Source organism: Anolis carolinensis, chromosome 3 (genome assembly GCF_035594765.1).
Source record: "Anolis carolinensis isolate JA03-04 chromosome 3, rAnoCar3.1.pri, whole genome shotgun sequence".
Taxonomy (NCBI): Eukaryota; Metazoa; Chordata; class Lepidosauria; order Squamata; family Dactyloidae; genus Anolis; species Anolis carolinensis.
This window is the reverse complement of record NC_085843.1, coordinates 90765073-90787205: the sequence shown is the minus strand read 5'-3', so window position 1 is coordinate 90787205 and position 22133 is coordinate 90765073. Positions and strand designations below refer to the sequence as shown.

The following is a 22133-nucleotide window of genomic DNA, read 5'->3' as shown; positions in this document are numbered from 1 at the left end:
GGAGAAAGGGAAGGAATGAAGGGTGGAAAGATAGAAATGAAGGAAAGAAAGGGAAAGAAAGGAAGGGAGAGGAAAGGAAGGAAAACAGATCCTTATTATTACTACGAGGAGGAGAAGAGAGGTGAAAAAGGGAAAAGATGGAAAAAATATTACTATACGCCACAGCAAAGCGTGGCTGGGTACAGCTAGTATATCCATAAAAACTAATAGCTACTAATACATTGCATCTACCACCACCATCGTGGTAAATATACTTTGGATGTTATAATTCTTTCCAAAGCCTTTCCGAATTGAGCAGGTCCTGCTTGTGCTTGACCTTAATTCCATGTTGACAAATTCCTCCTTCTATGGGACAAAGAATGGGACAATCCAAAGTGGATTTAATGCTTCTAGCACCAGCCAATCCACTAGTGCCACAAGCCTCGTTCGTCATGAACTTGTCCAGCTTTCTTAAAACTGTCCAAATTGCCAGCCATTATCACTGCATCTTGTGATTGCAGATTCTACACATTTAATATATTGTTTCATCTGTCCTGAATCCTTCACCATTCAGTGAATGACCCTGGCTTCTAGTGAGAAACTGAAAAGCTTCTCCTATCTGCTTTCCTCACACTGTATGATTGGATAACCCATAATTATGGGGGGGGGGGTTAATTTGCATTTATAACCTAAACAGCACCAAACATGGTAACCTTTCTTCATAGTGGAGTATTTGATCATTTCAGTTGCCCTTTTATGTCCCTTTTTCATGTTTGTTGTTGTTTGTCTTCTGACAACCCTAAGGTGACCCCGTCACAGGATATTCTTGGTAAGATTTAATCAGAGTGCTGTTGCCTTTGTCCTTCTCTGAGGCCGAAAGTATGTGACTTATCAAGGCCACCCAATAAGTTTCCATTTTCCAGGGCTGAATGAAGATTTGAACCCTGGTCTCTCAGAGTCCTGGTCCAACATTCAAACCACCACAACACACTGGCTTCACCTTACTTGCATCTCTAAAACATTCTAGTGATGACCAAAACTGCACAGTCTTCTAGATGTGATTGTAGCATGGATTCACTGAAATATATTGATTGCTTTGTTTTATATTTTATATTCCTTTATATGCCTTTTAACAACAGATGAACACTGGGTTAACATTTCCACCAAGCCAGTCATCAATCAAATATGTCTTTCTTGTTTAGACACTCTCAGCTCAGATCCAATTACTATATATCTGAAATTGGAAGGGACTTTTCTGTCCCAGTATATATCACTTTACATTTGTGGACACCAATACCCGTTTGGCATTTTAAAATTCATTCTATTACCTTGAAAATATTCTTTAGGACAAGGGTGGGAATTATAGGTTAGGTAAAGGTTTTCCCCTGATGTTAAGTCCAGTCGTGACCGACTCTGGGGGTTGGTGCTCATCTCCATTTCTAAGCCGAAGAGCTGGCATTGTCCGTAGACACCTCCAAGGTCATGTGGCCGGCATGACTGCAGGAGCTGGGGCTAACAGCAGGCGCTCATTCCGCTCCCGGGATTTGAACCTGGGACCTTTCGGTCTGTAAGTTCAGCAGCTCAGCGCTTTAACGCACTGCGCCACCATCAGGGTGGTCCCTTGAAATGTTGGGTTGCATATCCCAGCAATCTTAGAAAACATCACTGATTGTGAAGAATATTGCAGCCAAATATCTGAAAAACTGCACGATTCCCTCTCTTCCCCTCTTGAGGAACTCCTGAAGTCTATTTTATCTTCCATCAGTATCTTATAGGAGTAAGGTTGCCAATAGTCTTACAGCCATAAATCCTTCTTGATAATATAAGCATAATTGATTTTTTTTCAAGATGTCTCTTCCACACCTTTGGCTGTCCACAAAAATGAATTAGCAAGAAAAAGAAAGAATGTGAAAAATTGCTGGTAGAATTTTAGCATATTGTTGCTGTTTAGAAAGAAGCCGGATCAGTTCTAAATAATTCTGGATCCGTGATCTGTTTCAATTTCAGTGTCTGTTTGAATGTTAATTTGCATCCTCATGATACTTTCTGTTTTGGCCTCTCTTTTTTGCAATTCAAGCTGTTTTGTAGCATACAGTTCTTAAAAACAGTTTCAAATAGCCAAGTTGTAATTGCCCAGTCTTTAGAGTACAAGTAAACTGTCTTGCTGCATTGCTTCTCTAAATGGTGTTCATTAACTTACAACAAGGGGTTGAGTTTCACCTCTACCTTGTCCTTATCTGGTACAATTCTAACAGTATTCAAAAGCAAACTACACTGTTATCAATAGGATTTACCTTCCAGTAATTTGAATTGCTAGTCAGATGAATCTAGTTTGTTCACTTTCTTAGAATACATGTAATTTTCCACTACAATACTTCTGTAGAAGCAAGGCAACAAAAAGCCATTAGAGCACAATATTATAGTGATGTGAAAGATGGCAAAGATGTGAAGGCTGACAAATGAGTGCCTTTCATGTACCTTTTTGTAAATATTGAATGTGCTTTGGATGTTCTCGTATTATTTAGTTCACATGGTTCAGTGACCAGAACCAGGGACTCCAGAACTGTTTCTAAAGTGGTCAAATGTTAATTTTAAATGTTGCTTACTTGCAGTTACATTTTTTAAAAAATAGTAAATCCAAAAAATATGTTGTTTCATCATCATCATACAGTGACCGAAGCAATTCACGATCTAATCTAATATTAACTTATTGTATCTATGAAAATGTCAGCCTAGTATGTGGCATATTTTTAAAAAGTAAATTTCATGTTGGACATAATTTAAAAAGGAAACAGAAGCATATTTGATAATACCTTCTTTATATAAAGCTGTCATTTCAGATGTAGTTGCTTAAGTATAACAGTTTTAGCTACCACACCAAAAAGGCATACTGGAGAGATGGGGAAGGGGCAGAAAAGAGCAATCAAAATGACAAGGGGATTGAAACAACTCACCTGTAATGACAAGTTGCACTGTTTGGGGCTGTTTAGATTAGGAAAAATGAAGAAGAAAGCATTGAGATATTTAAAATCTTCTTCTTCATTCACATAGTCGTTTCTGACTTTTTGTGACCTCATGGACCAGTCCACGCCAGAGCTCCCTGTTGGCCGTCACTGCCCCCAGTTCCTTCAAGTTCATGCCAGTCACTTCAAGGATACCGTCCATCCATCTTGCCCTTGGTCAGCCTCTCTTCCTTTTTCCTTCCATTTTCCCCAGCATCATGATCTTTTCCAGGCTTTCCTGTCTTCTCATGATGTGGCCAAAATACTTCATCTTTGCCTCTGATATCCTTCCCTCCAGTGAGCAGCCGGGCATTATTTCCTGGAGGATGGACTGGTTGGATCTTCTTGCAGTCCAAGGCACTTTCAGGATTTTCTTCCAGAACTGAAGTTCAAAAGCATCTATCTTCCTTCGCTCAGCCTTCCTGATGGTCCAGCTCTTGCATCCATAGGTTACTACAGGGATTACCATTGCTTTGACTATGCGGACCTTCGTGGCCAGTATGATGTCTGTTTTTCACTATTTTGTCAAGGTTGGCCATTGCTCTCCTCCCAAGAAGTAAACGTCATCGGATTTCCTGGCTGCAGTCTGCATCTGCAGTGAGCTTCGCGCCTAGAAATATAAAGTCTGTCACTGCCTCCACTTTTTCTCCCTCTATTTGCCAGTTATCAATAGGTGTGGTTGCCATGATCTTGGTTTTCTTGATGTTTAACTGCAGCCCGGCTTTTGCACTTTCTACTCTCACCTTGGTGATAAGGCTCCTCAGCTCCTCCTCACTTTCAGCCATCAGAGTGGTATCATCTGCATACCTAAGGTTGTTAATGTTTCTTCCAGCAATTTTAACTCCGGCTTTGGATTTGTCAAGCCCCGCACATCGCATGATGTGTTCTGTGTACAAGTTGAATAGATAGGGTGAAAGTATACAGCCCTGCTGCACTCCTTTCCCAATCTTGAACCAGTCTGTTGTTCCGTGGTCTGTTCTTACTGTGGCTACTTGATCTTTATACAGATTTCTCAGGAGACAAACAAGGTGACTTGGTATCCCTATACCACCAAGAACATGCCACAGTTTATTATGATCCACACAGTCGAAGGCTTTATAATAGTCAATAAAACAGAAATAGATGTTTTTCTGAAACTCCCTGGCTTCCTCTATTATCCAGTGAATATTGGCAATTTGATCTCTCGTTCCTCTGCCTTTTCTAAACCCAGCTTGGACATCTGGCAATTCTCACTCCATGTATTGCTGGAGTCTTCCTTGCAGGATCTTGAGCATTACCTTACTGGCATGGGAAATAAGTGCCACTGTATGGAAGTTTGAACATTCTTTAGCGTTTCCCTTTTTTGGTATGGGGATATAAATTGATTTTCCAATCTGATGGCCATTCTTGTGTTTTCCATATTTGCTGGCATATGGCATGCATCACCTTGACAGCATCATCTTTCAAGATTTTAAACAACTTAGCTGGGATCCCGTTGTATCCTGCTGCCTTGTTATTAGCAATGCTTCTTAAGGCCCATTCAACCTCACTCCTCAGGATGTCTGGTTCTAGTTCACTCACCACACCGTCAAAGCTATCCTCTAAATTATTATCCTTCCTATATAGATCTTCTGTATATTCTCGCCACCTTTTCTTGATCTCTTCAGCTTCTGTTAGGTCCCTGCCATCTTGGTTTTTGATCATGCCCATTTTTGCCTGAAATTTAGCTCTGATGTTTCTGATTTTCTGGAAGACGTCCTTTGTCCTTCCTATTCTATCGACTTCTTCCACTTCCATGCATTGCTTGTTTAAAAATAGTTCCTTGTCTCTCCTGGCTAACTTCTGGAATTGTGCATTTAATTGGGCATATCTCCCCCTATCACTGTTTCCTTTTGCCTTCCTCCTTTCTTGGGCTACTTCCAGTGTCTTAGAAGACAACCACCTTGCCTTCTTGGTTTTCTTTTTCTTTGGGACATACTTTGTTGCCGCCTCCTGAACAATGTTGTGAACTTCTTTCCATAGTTTTCTGGGACTCTATTAATTAAATCTTGTCCCTGAAATCTATTCTTCACCTCCACTGCATATTCACTAGGAATATTTGTGAGATCATATCTAATTGGTCTGTGTATTTTTCCCATTCTCTTTAGTTTGATTCTAAATTGTGCAATAAGAATTTCGTGATCTGAATTACAGTCAGCTCCAGGTCTTGTTTTCACCGACTGGATGGATGTCCGCCACCTTTGGCTGCAAAGGATGTAATCAATCTGATTTCAGTGTTGACCACCTGGTGAAGTCCATGTGTAAAGCCATCTTTTAGGTTGTTGGAAAAGGGTGTTTGTTATACACAGTGAGTTTTCCTGTCAAAATTCTATCATCCTACGTCCTGCTTCATTTTGTTGTCCTAGACCATGCTTGCCTGTGATCCTGGTTGTCATTTGACTGCCCACCTTAGCATTCCAATCTCCTATAATGAAAATAATGTCTCTTTTTGGTGTATTATCCAGTAGGTGCTACAGATCCTCATAGAACTGATCTAATTCTGCTTCTTCAGCAGCTGTGGTTGGGGCCTATATTTGGATCACTGTGATGTTAAATGGCTTGCCTTGAACTCGAATTGAGATCATTCTATCATTTTTTGGGCTGTATCCCAGCACTGCTTTAGCAACTTTGTTATTAATTCTGAAGGCTACTCCATTTCTTTGGTGTTCCTCTTGTCCACAGTAGTAGATCTGGTGGTCATCTGTTGCAAAGTGGCCCATTCAGTCCATTTCAGTTCACTGACACCCAAAATGTCTATCTTTAATCTTGACATCTCACCAATAACCACATCCAGTTTGCCCTGGCTCACAGATCTTGCATTCCAGGTTCCTATAGTGTGTTGATCTTTAGAATATTGGATTTGTCGTTCACCTCCAGCACCGTCGGCCGTTAGCCTTCCTTTCAGCTTTGAGCTAACTGCTTCATCACATCCAGGGCTAGTTGAACTAGTCTTCTGTTCCTTCCCAGTAGCATTTTGGCCATCTTCTGACCTGGGAGTCCTATCTTCAGATGGTATACCAACATTTCTCTGGTTGTACTGATCCATGTAGTTTTCATGGCAAGAATACTGGGGTGGGTTGCCATTACCTTCCCCAGGGATCGTATTTAGTTTGACCTCTCTGCCATGACCTTCCCATCTTGGGTGGCCCTGCACGGTTTAGCTCATGCCATCATCAAGGCACACAAGCATCAGCACCACGTCAAGGTAACGATCCTATGCATGGAGATATTTAAAATAGTTCAAGTCATAATGCTGAAACAAAGTTCACCAACTGAACCTACATGTTGGAAAGTTCAAGGTAGATACAAGTAAGTATTCAATGCATAATGAAACTGTCACAAGGTGATGGCTTCCACCATGGAAATCTTTATAAGGAGATCACATAAATTTACGGAGATTGACGTCATCCATATTACTACTAGGATGGCTATATGTCACTTTTAGTATCAAAGACTGTCAGTTACCAAAATATGGAATGGTTGGTACATTAATATACCTCTTCTGCTGGCAGGTTTGTGATGGGCATCTGGTTGGCCATGGTATAAAGTAGGCATGAGCAAACCTGTGCCCTCCAGGTGTTTTGGACTGCAACTCCCACAATTCCTAACAGCCAGTAGGCTGTTAAGAATTGTGGGAGTTGAAGTTCAAAACAGTTGGAGGACCCAAATTTGCCCATGCCTGGTATAAAGTGTCAGAAAAGAATAGGCCTTTGGTTCCATCCAGCATGGCTATTGCTATATTCTCAAGTTGAATAATCAAAAATAATGGGAAGTGCTAAAATAATTCTCAAAACTAAATATAAATACCAACAATAAACTGGGGGAGCATAATTTTAGAAAGAGTGATGTCCTTTTCTTGGTCTAAGCAAAAAAAAATCAACATATGGAGGTTTTTGCTTTCTTTCAGCAAGAAATTTCACACATTCACATTTATTTTTAGTAAAAAAATATAAAGGGGAATCTGGAAAAAGGGCAAAAATAAATAATTAAAAATATAACTCCATATATGTGGTTCTTTTAAATATAACACTAATGAATCATGTCAACTTTTCTTGTGATCCCTTTGGTTCTCTCTCATCGATGCTTCATTTTCATTATTTCTATTTCACAGTTCAGGATTCAAAGTGGCTTAAAAGCATATAATTAAAATCTACAAGATGTAAAAGTCAAAACAATCAACCAATTTAAAACAAGATGAAAACATATCCTATATCATCGACACACCCCAGTACAACAATTACTGTACCAGGATCCAACACATTGTTAAAGTTAGATTGGCCACTCAGAAAGAAATTCATCAACAGAAGAAACCTTAACTTATTTGCAGAAAGAAAGTAAGGGAGGCTAGCAGTCTAAATTCTATGGGACTTCCAGAGCCTGGGAGGGGCCATTAGGAAGGGTCATGTTCTTACCCAATACACCTTCTCAGCATATCTCTAAGCACAAACTGCTTCTTAAGCAATCACTTTGAATTATGATTAGAAAGCACCCATGAAACTGTTGCAGCAAGAGAGTTATGTGTTCCCTATAACAAGCCCCACATCGCAATCTGGCTCCAGCTCTTCAGATGAGTTGAAGTTTCCAAACACTTTTAAAAGGCATCCCATGTAGAGTGTGTTACAGTATTCCAACCTAGATATAACTATAGCCTGTGCCACTGAGGCCAGATCTGACACCTGAAGAAACTGCTGGCATACAAGTTTAACTGTACAAATGTGTTCCTGGTCACTGTCAAAACAGGAACTCACAGGCTGAGTTGAAACCAGGAGCACATTCAAGCTATGGGCCTACATCTTCAGGATGAGTGTAACCTCATCCAGAACAAACCGAATCCCTATTTCTATTCCCTTTTGCCTTTTGTGTGACCAAAAGCACCTATGTCTTGCCTTATTTCAGTTTCTACACTCTTATCCATCAATATAATGAATATTAAATTTCAGGGACACTAAGACATCTAAATTATGTCATCTTCCAAATGTTGTTGAAGCACCAACAGTGAGATATGTTGTAAAAAAAAAAATCGGAAGGGAAACAATAACCATCCTGAACTGTTTATGTATTAACATAGTAATGAACAATTCATGTTTCTTCTCCATAACGCATAACATCATTCAAAGGACAGACTGACTGGGGGGGGGGGGGGGGGTCTCCATTATTCCCAGGGATGCTTTAACCATGGGTTCCTGCTTGACAGAAGATTGTGGTAGATGCCCCTTGGGTTCATTTCCAATTCCAATAGAGTCTCACTTATCCAACTTTCCCTTTTCCAACATTCTGGATTATCCAGTGCAGTCTGCCTTTTAGTAGTCAATGTTTTTGTAATCAATGTTTTCAATACATTACAATGTTTTGTTGATAAATTCGTAAATACATAAATACATAAATTCGTAAATACTACATAACATTACCGTGTATTGAACTGCTTTTTCTGTCGATTTGTTGTAAAGCATGATGTTTTGGTGCTTAATTTATAAAATCATAACATAATTTGACATTTAATAGGCTTTTCCATAATCCCTCCTTATTATTCAACATTTTCGCTTATCCAACATTCTGCCGGCCTGTTTATGTTGGATAAGCGAGACTCTACTGTATATGATTTTATGATTTACCTTTGAACCAATAATGTCCCAAAGCCCTTAGGTACTGAGAGGTATGATCATGAGACTATGAATGTTCAAACTGGCAAAATTTGATTGATTGAAGAGAAGTGCAATATCAAAGGTCAACCCAATATACATCTACTATCAATGATAGTGAAACTGAAGTGGAATAGTGGGTTCGTGAGATAAAGTTTGAACATTTTTGCAAGCAGAGTGTCTACTTTAAATTTCCCTCATATGTTAAGTCAACTTACAAGCAAGTGTACATGTTGTAGATTGCATGTATCATTAGCATTTCCTGACGGTGGAAGTCGAGTGCACTGACTTTATTAAATGTACCAAATCTGTTAATAATTACAGAACCATGTACATCTTAGAAGTCCACTTTCGCCTGATCAATCTAGTGGGGCTCAGAGTTGTCATGGCATTTGTCTGATTCTTCCACTCATCTCCTTGCAACTCTGCAAAGCTGTAGCTTCTTTCCTATCATTTTAACCATTTTAACTTCCTTAATATTCCATACCCCCTTCCCATTCCTCAAATACTTTCCAAAAGATAAAGTTCTATTACATTATTTCAAACCTAATGAGACCTTGAATTACAACAAGCCTGCTTTCAAATAAGAACTTTTGTTACAGCCATTTGTTCAAATGCATATTCCATATCATTAATTTCAAAATACAACTAACTTCTTATTAATCTTTTATAATATGGAACTAAAGTGATGGATGCATGAAGCTAAGCTGGAAATGAGTACAATTTATGAAATGATACTATCGATTGCTTTCATAGCATGTACATGAAGATGTGAGCATTAATTTGATATTCATTGCTGCATGAGTAAATTAGTAAGAATTTTCTAGTGAAAAAATGAAGGGTTTTTTGGTCATAGGATTTTTACAATGGCCAAAGAACAATTTCCAAAATTCTGTATTAATAAAATTGAGAAATGGCGCTTAATGACAACATAAAAATGAGAATGAAACTGCAGCTGCTGTCCACTTTATATGCAAATGCTATTTTATGATTCTGAAAAAACACATCTTAATAAATTTCATTCAATGAATATAATTCATGAGGGGAAAATAGCTCTACAGGAAGCAAAAGAAGCAGCTCTACAGGAAGAGACATTAAAAACAATAATTATTATTAAGAGCTGAAATGTGTGAGACATCTGGCCAAGAATATGATGAGTCTCAAATACCCTAAATGGAGCATCCCCTTTCCAACATTTAATCCATGTTTGCGATTTGGATGTCTATTTAGCCCATGCTAAATAAGCATGTAAATAACAGATTTATATATTTTGTACCATAGGATTAGGAGAGAAGAGAAAAGCCATCTCTCTGGGATGAGTTAATGACTATGCTTGGAATCCTGTTGGTGAGTGTGCTTCTTTCATAATTGTATAGTTGCAATGAAAGAAGAGAGACAAAATCTGCTTAATCTCTCCGCTGCTCCACTTTTTTCACAGTTCCTATGCTCACACAGCCACTACCTAAACCAACACACTTCTGCCGGTGGAACATAATAATGGAATTGCAACCTATGTTAATTTTCTCTCATGCCCTTGACCTATCCTTAACCTATGCCTATTCTGATCCAGTGTCTTCATTTGGGGAGTAAAAGATAACTCCAATCTGAACTCATTCCATTGCCATGGACTACAAGGAACAGGCAAACATCCCAACTGGGGTAAACTACTGTAATGATATTTTTGTGACTTTTCCAGCACTCTGGACTATTTAGAATGTATTTCCAGACCCATGCATGCTGCCCCATTCAAATGGTAGGTTCTTAAAACATAATAAATAAATGCATACATAAGGCATCAGAATTTGTTTTTGTGTGAGCATCCATTCATCAGAAATAGATATAACCCATTTCTGGTGAAATCAGAGACATTTTAGAATAACTGTCCCATCACACTAGAGAAAAAATCCACTTAAAATCCTATTTCTGCCTCCTGCAGGATTCTGGGGTTTGTAGTTTAGTGAGGCTCCTCCCTAAACTACAAACCCCAGGATTCTGCAGGAGGCAGAAACCGGATTTTAAGTAGATTTTACTCTGGTGTGATGAGGCCCCCAGAGAAGTACATGTTAGTTGTACTGAAATATGTTTGGCAGAAGTATTTTTTCTGACTTTTAATTGAAATTCCTCAAGTTAGTTTATAGTATAACAAACATGTTAAAATACCAGAACACAAAATAACAATTAATAACAGAAAGAAGCAGCAGAGAAAATACCTCAGCTAATATCGTAGCTTAACAACTCAGTAGAACCAAACTTCCATCAAAAAAGTAAATATATTTAATAAAAATGTTTTCTTTTCATTGCCTTATGAACAGATTTGTGTGTTTCACCAATAGTTTGAAAATATTAACAATGGTGATTATGTAGAGAACGTTTTTACCATCCCAGGTTGGATTTGAACTGGCAACCTTGAAGTTTGGGTTGCTGACCTGAAGGGTGCTGGTTCAAATCCAACCCAGGGAGAGCACGGATGAGCTCCCTCTATCAGCTCCAGCTCCATATAGGGACATGAGAGAAGCCTCTCACAAGGATGGCAAAACATCAAACAACCCGGGGTCCCATGGGTAACGTCCTTCCTGACAGCCAATTCTCTCACACCAGAAGTGACTGCAGTTTGTCAAGTTGCTCCTGACATGAAAAAATAATATGTAGAGATATTCCATATGGAATATGGAATATTCCATACATATTCCTAAGAAGCATTAGTTAAGCTCTTAACTAATTGCAATGCTGCGAAGGTAAATTCACTCGCTATTCCTGAAGTTTACTGGAACAAATGTTACTGAGTACTGACCTAATTTAAGAGTTATACAACTGAAGATCAACACTGCTTCATACCCACCATACAGCCTACCAGGTTTTTCAACAGAAAGACAATATTCTTGTTCAAACAGTTAGTGTAATCTCACTGATATGACAACAGTGCTGTTTCACAGGATGGCAACCGATATCCACTTCCTGATCTATTCTGTATTAAAAGGTTGCATAATGTAAAAATAAGCCTTGTGCAATCTCATTTTGCTTTGCTAATATACAATCTAGCAACACAAATGAAGCAAATACAAAAGAATGACCTTAACAGAGTATTTCTGAGAATCAATCCATTTGTGTTCATGTACATTGAATCTAAGGATATCTACACAGCTATTTTTCGCATGGACAGCTGCTGTTTCTGCTTCTTTACACAGCATACATGGAGAACTGGTTTCTTGAATTATTGGTTGTCATACAGAAGTCTAAGGTTGGATTTACATGCAAATTGAAACCCTTCTATCCTGCCTTAGAATGTTTGTTTGACTGCAATAAATTAACTATGCACTTTATTTGCCTCAGCAGCTTATATTGTAAGAGGTAGTTGGCCACCTGGCAAATTATATGTGGATCATCAACATCAATGGCTTTTAAGCTGTGTTCCAGGAAAACATAAGAAAATCTTGATAAGGTTCTACAATAGGGGTAAAGTTGCTTAAACAGTATGGTTACATTACAAAACGAGGGAAATGATCACTTGTTGAATTACAGTTATAATGTAATGCAGCTGTTCTTTTGTTACAGAATAATCGACAGTAGCTACTTATTTGTATCTCATGACGTCTAGTGCTAGTGAAAAGTAGGCTCTATCCTCCTCAAATCACCACTTACTCCTTTTTTTTATCAGGCACGAGTTGAGAAACTGCAAGTCGCTTCTGGTGTGAGAGAATTGGCTGTCTGCAAGGACTTTGCCCAGGAGATATCCGGATGTTTTACTATCCTGTAGGAGGCTTCTCTCATGTGTCCAAATGAGAAGCTGGAGCTGACACTCCCCGGATTCGAATCACCGACCTTTCGGTCAGCAGTCCTGCCGGCACAAGGGTTTAACCCATTGTGCCACCGGGGCTCTTACTGTCACATAGTGTCTATGTGTACCTTCAAGTCGCCTATCTACTGATGGTGATCCCATTAAATCCATACAGCTTTCTTAGGTCTCATTTGAACCAGGAGTATAATCCACATTCACCATGAATTTGATCTTGGCTGTCCCCACAATGTTCTTGCATTTCCATTAGGTATCATGGAGTAAACGGAGTCAATTTACTCCTTTGGTCCTACATTAAGAAAAGTTGGAGGTGGAGTTTGCCTGAAGCTCCAGAACAACCCTGCTGCTTCATGACAACGTGGACTGCAAATTGGGTCTAACTTTAACCAGTTTGCCAGGAGCTCACATGAAGCTCTGGTAGTGGTGATAGCAACATGGACAGTAAGGTGATAGTCCAGCAGAAGTAATGCAGTCTAGATTGCCTGGATTCTAACTGCCTGCTTCTGCAGATTCAAGGTAATGCATATGGCTGCCTCTGGGGACATTCTGGAGTATTTCTGCTATGGACTGGCCTCAGATTAACTGCCTAATGTACACATGGCCTTAAGAAATGAATACTCAGATTATTTTTCCATTTCCTTCGTCTGAAATGTAACCTACAATACTTGTTATTGGTTGGTGGTCAGCCATCTAAGTATTAACACTGCTTAGCTTTCAGTAACATATGGGAAGTTCCTTCACCCATGGAGAAACATGTGCAACATTTGTTTAAAATGCCTGAATATGTATATTCAGATATGCAACACTGCCACTTAGAGGCTAAACATAAAGCATGGCACCTTAATTGTTAAGGAAATTATCAGAGATTAAAGGCTGTGTTGTTTAGCCAAGAAGGAACTACAGTAATTAGAAAGAATTAAAATATATGTTAATATGACTAGAAATCATTCTAATATACTAATAGAAAATGTATTCGAACAAGGTTCAGACGTATAATGGTGTTTGAAGAGAAAGGCATGATATCGTGGTGGAAAAGGGGACGGGAAACAGACTGATCTTAAACCTAGGTCCACAAGCAAAGTACTTGGTGACATGATAGAAAAATTAAGCGTTCTTAATTAATGGAGACAAAACATTTACAGTACTACTAGTTTTTCTGTACAGCCCTGATTCTATCAATGACAATGGTATGCCTCAATAAAGGAAGTAGGACAGCAGAAAGGGGGTTTATATGACTGTCTTATGGAAATAACTGAAGCCAAAGATAGCTACTGGCTCAAGGTCTGCTATTTATAAACCCAAAATTGAAATTATCACATTGACTACTGCTCTCAACATGGGTAGGATGGAATGATAAAAAATTGTTCCCTGGTGAACAATTAGAAAGAAAGATTTGGCAAGAGATACTCAGGGGAAGCAGGGAGAGGAATATGAAATTAGGCTTGTCAAGAACACATGATGATGGTTTTGTATCATATATACGAGGGTTGAATGAAAAGTAATGCCTCCACCTTCGTAACTCCTCAACAGATGGCAGTACTGGTATGCGGCAGGTACTGGCTTATTCAGTAGACTCTCCTCTACAGTTCTATTTGGCAGGTGGCCTTAGCATTGAATGGTTGTGTTGTTAAAGTGTGAAGTATGGAACCCTGCGCAGACGGTCAGTCAATGCGACTTAAGCAACGTGAAGTCATTGAATTCTTGACAGCAGAAGGTGTCACCCAACAGGAGATTCAACAGAGAATGAAAGCTGTTTATGGTAATTGTGTTGATGTGAGTACTGTGCGTCGTTGGACGAGTAAGTTGAAAGATGTTGAGATGGGAACATCTGACTTGCGTGACAAGAGTTGGACGTCCTGTGACAGCAACCACCAAGTTTCACAAGCAAAAGTTTGACAGATTGATTCAGGACGATCGTTGTATAACTCAGAGAAATTTCAAACTTAATCAACATTTCACAAAAATATGCACATTGGGTACTGTGAGACGCTGGTTGTGGAAACAGAGTGTCTTCTGTGATGGCTTCAGAAAACTTGTTCATCATTGGCAGAAATGTATCCAATTGTCTGGTGATTATGTGGAAAAGCGAATAGTGGTAGTTAAAGAGCACATTCTAAGAATTATTTCTTAGTTTGATTTATTAAAATATTCCCATCCAAACCCAAGTAACTAAGGTGGAGGCATTACTTTTCATTCAACTTTTGTACAATTCTGCTATGGCTTCTTCAGCCCCTCCATAAAAAGAAGCTTCCCCAGTACATTTACCAAGCTGGAAGATTTTCATTCTAAATCAGTGGTTCTCAACCTGTGGGCCACGGCCCAGCCGTGGGCCACGAGTACAAAAATCCAGTCCGTGAACCTCCTTCCTCTTTATTAATTCATTTTACTGTATTAATTTTATTTCCACTCCTTTCGGCAGAGCTGACCATTGCACTGGATACACCACATTATTAAATATGGTTTTATGCGGGCGAGCAGATGGCAACTACTGGATGGCATATGTTCTGTATCAGAAACTAGAGCTGATATGGTCTATCCAATACAATTTTCTGAATCAGCACCCCAAATATCCAAACTGAATCTAAAGTTGACCAAAAACTGATTCATAACCTTTTTGGTACTAATGTTGGAGAGTGGTCCCTGGTCAAAGTGATCCCCGGTCAAGTGGTTCGTGGTCAATGTGGGCCCTGGTCAAAAAATTTGACCTCCCTCAGCAAGACAGCTTTATGAGTAGTGGGAGAACAGGTTCATAAATTATGTCTTCTATTTTAACCCTTCCCTTTTCTTACCACATCTTCCCCTTTCTTACCAAAGAAAATCCAATAAGCAGGGAAACCTGAATTAGTTCCATGATGAATTTTCACTAGGTGCTGTCATTCTGAAAGTAACTTGTAGCATATATTACTGATTCTGTGAGAAACAAAGTAAATGAGAAAAGACAGGTTAGTGTGCTGTAACTAAATTTGAGTTCAGTGTCTTTATAACTGTACTAATACCTTAGAGTTCATTTTTTAAAAACAGAAACTCTCCCCATTGCCACCGAGACATTCCACCTTGTCACACTGAGAAATTTCCCAGTCGTATGGCACTTCAGCCTCTTTTCAAGCATGGAGAGGCACTGAGCTCATCGCATGAGTTAAACTACTTCTGGCCGTTATGCACAGCCCTCCATGGTTGAAAAGAGGTAGACGTGTCCTGAAAGGAGGGATCTCTGGCAACTGACCTTATCACATTGAGAAATGTCCCCCTCATAGGACACTTCAGCCTCTTTTCTAGCATTGAGGGCAGAGCACATTACATATTCGAGGGTTGAAAAGAGGCATAAATGTTCTGAAAGGAGGGAATTTCTGAACATGGGCCAACAATCATGTTCAGAGCTCTGACCTCTTATCATGTTTTACACCCATGTTTACAACTGAAAAACAGGTGTGCTGGGAACCATCAAAAGTTTCCCATCCTGTTTTATTGCCTAACCACCAGTAGTCTCTTGATCCTATGGGTGTTGATGTAGAACCATAGGATTCCATGGAAAAAATGTTTTTTTCAACTGGTGTCAATCTCCTTTAATGTAAGGGACTTTGGGCAGAGCAAGTGATCTCTTGGTTTTTGGATATTGTTGTTTCTCCTGATTAAAAACAAAAAAGTAATACTGACCTTGTGAAGAATGTAAGATGAATGTATTGCCAGACTTTAAGTTTCCACATGTGGGTGTGATAGGGAGGCAGAATGTGAAAGGGAACTACTGACACATAAGATAAGTGATTTTCTACTCTTAAAGTGACAGTCACCTATGCTTTCCCCTCTCAATGTGAAGATGTGGATTAACAGGTAGCAGAAAGAAACTGTCCAACCCTGGCAAGTCCAACGTTTATGCTACTGTACACCTACTGTGTGTTCCCTGAAATAAAATGAACAAAAAACACATTGTCTGTGTTCGTTAAGCATGCAATTGTCCTCATCGTGACCTCATTAAAAAAATTACAGACAGAAAAGAGAACATCGCTCCTTGTATTCACATGGCTTTTAAATTTCAGCCTGTTCTGAAATCAAAGTTGAGATCTCTCTCTCTCTCTCTCTCTCTCTCTCTCTCTATATATATATATATATATATGCAGATTATTTTTAATCATAGAATCTCAAGCATTTTGAACAGCTTTGCTATATTTATTCATAAACAGATCTTTGTAGTGCCCACTCTAACATTTAAAAAGAGAAAGACGATGCAGATTTTCTTTACTGGATGACAGTATAGTGGTCTGCTGTTGGTATTTTGCTCTCATGATGTTACTATATATGTGTGTGCACGCACATACATGCATATATATATATATATACACACACACACACACACACACACACACACACATATATCTATTCCAGAAGTTCCCAAACATTTTTGGTCTTAGAACCCTTCAGAAGACATTTATTTTCATCAGGACATGGCTTTGTTTAGTCAAAATATTATAGAATCATAGAAACCTAAGAGTTGGAAGGTATAGTACAAAGTCCATCCAGTCCAGCCGCCTTCTGCCATGCAGGAAGACACAATCCAAACCCTCCTGACAGATGGCCATCTAGCTTCTTCTTAAAACCTCCAGAGAAGGAGTCTCGCAAAACCTGTACAAGAATGAGAAAAATTCAAAAGGAAATGTGGGATCAATGTGAAAAACTCACTACGTATAAATCACTCTTGCTGGAAAATGTTGAAATGTGTAGGCAGTAACAACATACCTGAGAGAAATAGTTGTACGTAGCACAAATAGCTATTACAGGGACTTTAAATAAAATACTACTTGAAATAATGCTCAGCTTTTTTTGGCTAAATGACCTCACCAAAATAAGGGTGTGCATTAGATTCACAGAATATGGTAATCTTAAGCTCCTTCTGATATGGAGATCAAAGATTTGGGGGTCTTGTTAGAAATGGAGACCAGTACAAAACTCCAGAAGGAAGGTTGCACAACACCTGGTGAGCTTACGAGAAGCAAAGATTTCCCTATTTCCCTATAAAAGTCTCACCAGGTTTTGAAGCAAAGGTCACAAAGTTTATTCTGGTCCAGCTGGAGCAGGATGATGGTTGCAATAAGATGCAAAAGGAACCGGCATACAAGAGAATCTGCATTTTATACTTTTTACACTTTGAATTTCCTGCTCCCACCCACCCGACCAGCTTCGCTCTGATTGGTCAGGGGAATCCCTGACATCAGAGGCCGGGAGGAGAGGTCCAGGGGCTCGCGCGCCTCAGCCAATGGGAACGTGAGCCTTGCATGTGATATTTCCCCCTGGCCAGCCAATGGCGTGGCAGCAGAGAAAACAAAAGAGAACATATGTTTTTGAAAGGACTATGAGTGACCCTATCCTGGGTCTATTGTCCAGAGGTCTGGCAAGAGCCTCTGGGCCCTGCTAGCTGGACCTGTCCTATTCATAAGAAGATTGGATAACAAGTCCCTTGAATGGGAGTCTGACACCTGGATGTCAGTTCCATTGTCCCAGAGTCGGCAGTATCAGTGATCTTGATGAGATTAGGTGATTCAGAATCCGGGGAGAGGAAGATGGCATTGTCTTGAAATAGCTGCCGCATACCTGCCCTCCATAGAGAGGGTATGCGATTCATGAAAGATGATTAAAATGTCCAAAGGTTGCTCAATTCTTTAGTGGTCTGGCTTTGCCCTCCGAGGCTCGGGAAAGAGTCCATTGAGATATGGCAAATGATGGTCATGATAAATCCATTCAGTAAGGAGACGACCCCGGGGCAGGATTGTGGCACCTGGGTCAAGGAATGCTGGCCAAAGTTCACAAAGGGGTCACTTTGCCTTATTTTATACAAGGATAGAATATCATAAGAAATAATAATAAAAACATATATTAAAATTGATAGAAGACATATATGGGACTCACAATGGAGGAGAAAGGAGATTAAGCATCCCCATTGTGTTGGGAGACATACACAAGTTTCATCCATGGGGATTTCAGGGGGCTTCTGTCTCCCCCTATGGGGGACAAAGCAAGGGATCCTAGAAGTTCCCCACAGCCCAGCAGGCGAGAGGCTTTTGGGGTTCCCCTAGAACTGGGAGACGGTGCAAGGGATACAAGGGGTTCATGCAGGAGGGGGAAAGGGGGTCCCTGATACCTTGGAAATTCATTAGAAGGTGCAAAAGGACATTTTGGATCGTATTGCCCTTGCTCATTCATAAAGGGAAATTCATTCATGAAAGGGAACCAATTCATCCTGACAAAGAGAGACGGAAATATGCTATTTCCAAAGATCGTTGATGCTGTTCTAGACTTCCTACAGTAAATAAGAAATAACTTTATCCTACAAAGATCCAAAGACAAGCAAATACTTTTACACATGCTCCAGTATTTTCTTTTCCTTTTTTGCTACAATATACTGTTAAGAAATTGTGATGTGTGTGCCCCACTCATTCAGTAGCCATACTCCTGAAATGATCAAAGGTCTGTAAAGCATGCCCTATGAGGAGCTACTTAAAGAGCTGGGGATGTTTAGTCTGCAGAAGAGAAGGTTTAGAGGAGACATCATCACCATGTTTGAAAGGATGTCATAAGGAAGAGGGAGCAGGCTTGTATTGTGCTTCCCTGGAGACGAGGACTTAAAGCAATGGGTTCAAATTACAGGAAATAAGATTCCACCTGAACATTAGGAAGAACGTCTTAATTGTAAGAGCTGTTCAGGAGTGGAACTCTCTGCCTTGGAGTCTGGTGGAAGCTTCTTCTTTGGAGCGATTTAAACAGAGGCTGGATGGCCATCTGTTAGGGGTGCTTTGATTGTGCTTTTTCTGCATGACAGGAGGTTGGACTATATGGCCCATGTGGTCTCTTCCAAGTCTACGATTCTATGAAATTGTGCACAGCTTTCTGCTTTTAACAGAAACTGCAACTGTTATTGTTAAAATAAGGTGGTTTTGTCACATGAAGGAACAAGGATAAAAATGCCTATGAAATAAGACAGTGGATACCTTATTGCTTGACCCTGGCTGTATCCACACTGCAAAATTATAGCAATCTGACCTCACATTAACTGCCACGGCTTCATGCTACGGAATTCGGGGATTTGTAGTTTGGTGAAATACAAGGGTGTTTGAAAAAGAACTCCCTAGTTTTAATGTGTTTATATTTAAAACTAGGGAGTTCTTTTTCAAACACCCTATATATTTTCCTTCTCTGGAAAAGAACTTTGGAGCCACAACAAAATGCAGATCCCAGAGTTCCACAGGATGGAGCTATTGCTGTTAAAGTGAGACCATCACAAATTATCCACACTGCAGCATTATCTCAGTTTGACACTGCTCTAGTTGCAATGCTGCACTAATACCCTTCCTAAGGCAGTGGGGGAAAGGAAAGGGCTAAGACACTAGTATTATGTTTTTTTAATGGGTGAGAAAGTGGTTGACTTTGAGTTATGGCAATCCTATGAATGAGAGTAATAATAATATAGAGGATAGCTTTGATGGTGTGGTGAGTGAATTAGAACAAGACATTCTGAAGAATGAGGTTCACTGGGCCTTAAGAAGCCAGCAAATATGGAAAACACAAGAATGGCAATCAGATTGGAAAAAATCAACTTATATTCCCATGCCAAAAAAGGGAAATGCTAAAGAATGCTCAAACCTTCGTACAGTGGCACTCATTTCACATACCAGTAAGATAATGCTCAAGATCCTGCAAGGTAGACTCCAGCAACACACGGAGAGAGAGTTGCCAGATGTCCAAGCTGGGTTTAGAAAAGGCAGAGGAACGAGAGACCAAATTGCCAATATCCGCTGGATAATGGAGGAAGCTACGGAGTTTCAGAAAAACATCTATTTCTGTTTTATTGACTATTCTAAAGTCTTTGACTGTGTGAACCATAGTAAATTGTGGCAAGTTCTTGGTGGTATGGGGATACCAGGTCACCTTGTCTGTCTCCTAAGGAATCTGTATAATGACCAAGTAGCCACAGTAAGAACAGATCACGGAACAACAGAATGGTTCAAGACTGGGAAAGGAGTACGGCAGGGCTGCATACTTTCACCCTACCTATTCAACTTGTACACAGAACACATCATGTGATGTGCGGGGCTTGACGAATCCAAGGCCGGAGTTAAAATTGCTGGAAGAAACATTAACAACCTTAGGTATGCAGACAATACTACTTCAATAGCTAAAAGCGTGGAGGAGCTGAGGAACCTTATATCCAAGGTGAAAGAAGAAAGTGCAAAAGCTGTGTTGCAGTTAAACATTAAAAAAAAAACCAAGATTATGGCAACTAGACTGATTGATAACTGGCAAATAGAGGGAGAAAATGTGGAGGCGGTGACAGACATTATATTTCTAGGTGCCAAGATTACTGCAGATGCAGACTGCAGCCAGGAAATCAGAAGTTTACTTCTTGGGAGGAGAGCAATGACCAATCTTGACAAAATAGTGATGAGTAGAGACATCACACTGGCATCTCTAAGTAATGAAAAGGGATACACCAAAAACACCTGAGCATTGTTGTTGTAATCATATTTATAAAGTTGGATTGAAGAGTTTTTTTAAAAAAAAAAAACATACCACTGAGTGGTTTAATAATATGTATAAATGTATGCATACCAGCAAAAAGAAGAAGACAACAAAGGCAACAAAGGTCCGCATGGTTAAAGCAATGGTATTACCCATAGTAACCTATGGATGTGAGAGCTGGACCATAAGGAAGGCTGACTGAAGGAAGATAGACGCTTTTGAACTGTGGTGTTGGAGGAAAATTTTGAGAGTGCCTTGGACCATTAGAAGATCCAACCAGTCCAACTGCTCACTGGAAGGAAGAATATTAGGGACAAAGATGAAGTACTTTGGTCACATAATGAGGAGACAAAAAAGCTTGGAAAAGGTAATGATGATGAGAAAAGAAAGGAAAATGAAGAGGGGCCGACCAAGGGTAAGGGGGATGGATGGTATCCTTGAAGTGACTGGCTTGACCTTGAAGGAGCTGGGGGTGGCCATGGCCGACAGGGAGCTCTGGCGTGGGCAGGTCCATGAGGTCACGAAGTGACTGAACAAATAAACAACAGAAGTGAATGAGACTCCCAAGGGTGCATCTACACTGTTGAATTAATGCGGTTTGATACCATTTTGACTGCCATGGTTCAAAGCTACAGAATCTTGGGAATGGTAGTTTGGTGAGGCATCAGCACTCTGGAAGAGATGGCTAAAGGCCTTGTAAAATTGCAACTCCATAGCAATTAAAGTGGGTTCAAAATGCATTGAGTCTGCAATGAAGAGGGATCCTTTGACCTCTCAAGGTTTTTTTTTTTTCCTCTCCCGATGATTGACAGAAGGCAAAGGCACGCCTCTTTGCTTCATCATAGAGGGCAAAAGAATGCGAAAGACTGCTCCGCGTTCCAATTCCCCCTCCCCTTTGGCTCTTGCGTCACGGGCTACGTCAGCGACTACCTGCTGCGGCGGCCTCGCCGAGCGACGTTCCTCCGGCTTTGCTGTCAAGGCAGAGCAGCCAATGTGCAGCTTGGGAGGTCTGGACACCGGTGACGTCAGAGGCCGGGCTCACGTGACCACGCCGCTCCCTCTCCCCGCCCGCAGCGTCACTCACTCCTTTCCGAACCTTTAGCCTCTCGTATGGGAAGCCCCGCCCACTCCCTGTTCTGCCCCCGCCTCCCGGGCGTGCTGATTGGCTGCGAGTCGGCCGCGTGTTGGCCAGCGCCC

At 40.2% G+C, this 22133-nt stretch overlaps 1 long non-coding RNA gene across 1 annotated transcript; it reads right to left on the bottom strand.

The window, feature by feature from the left end:
• Positions 1 to 10889: 10889 nt before the first annotated feature.
• LOC134292355 (uncharacterized) lies at positions 10890 to 22091 on the bottom strand. Its single transcript, XR_010004957.1, has 3 exons — positions 21867 to 22091; positions 16911 to 17048; positions 10890 to 15341 (listed from the first exon to the last, which is right to left on the bottom strand). It is a non-coding gene; the product is annotated as an uncharacterized LOC134292355 (long non-coding RNA).
• Positions 22092 to 22133: the final 42 nt, after the last annotated feature.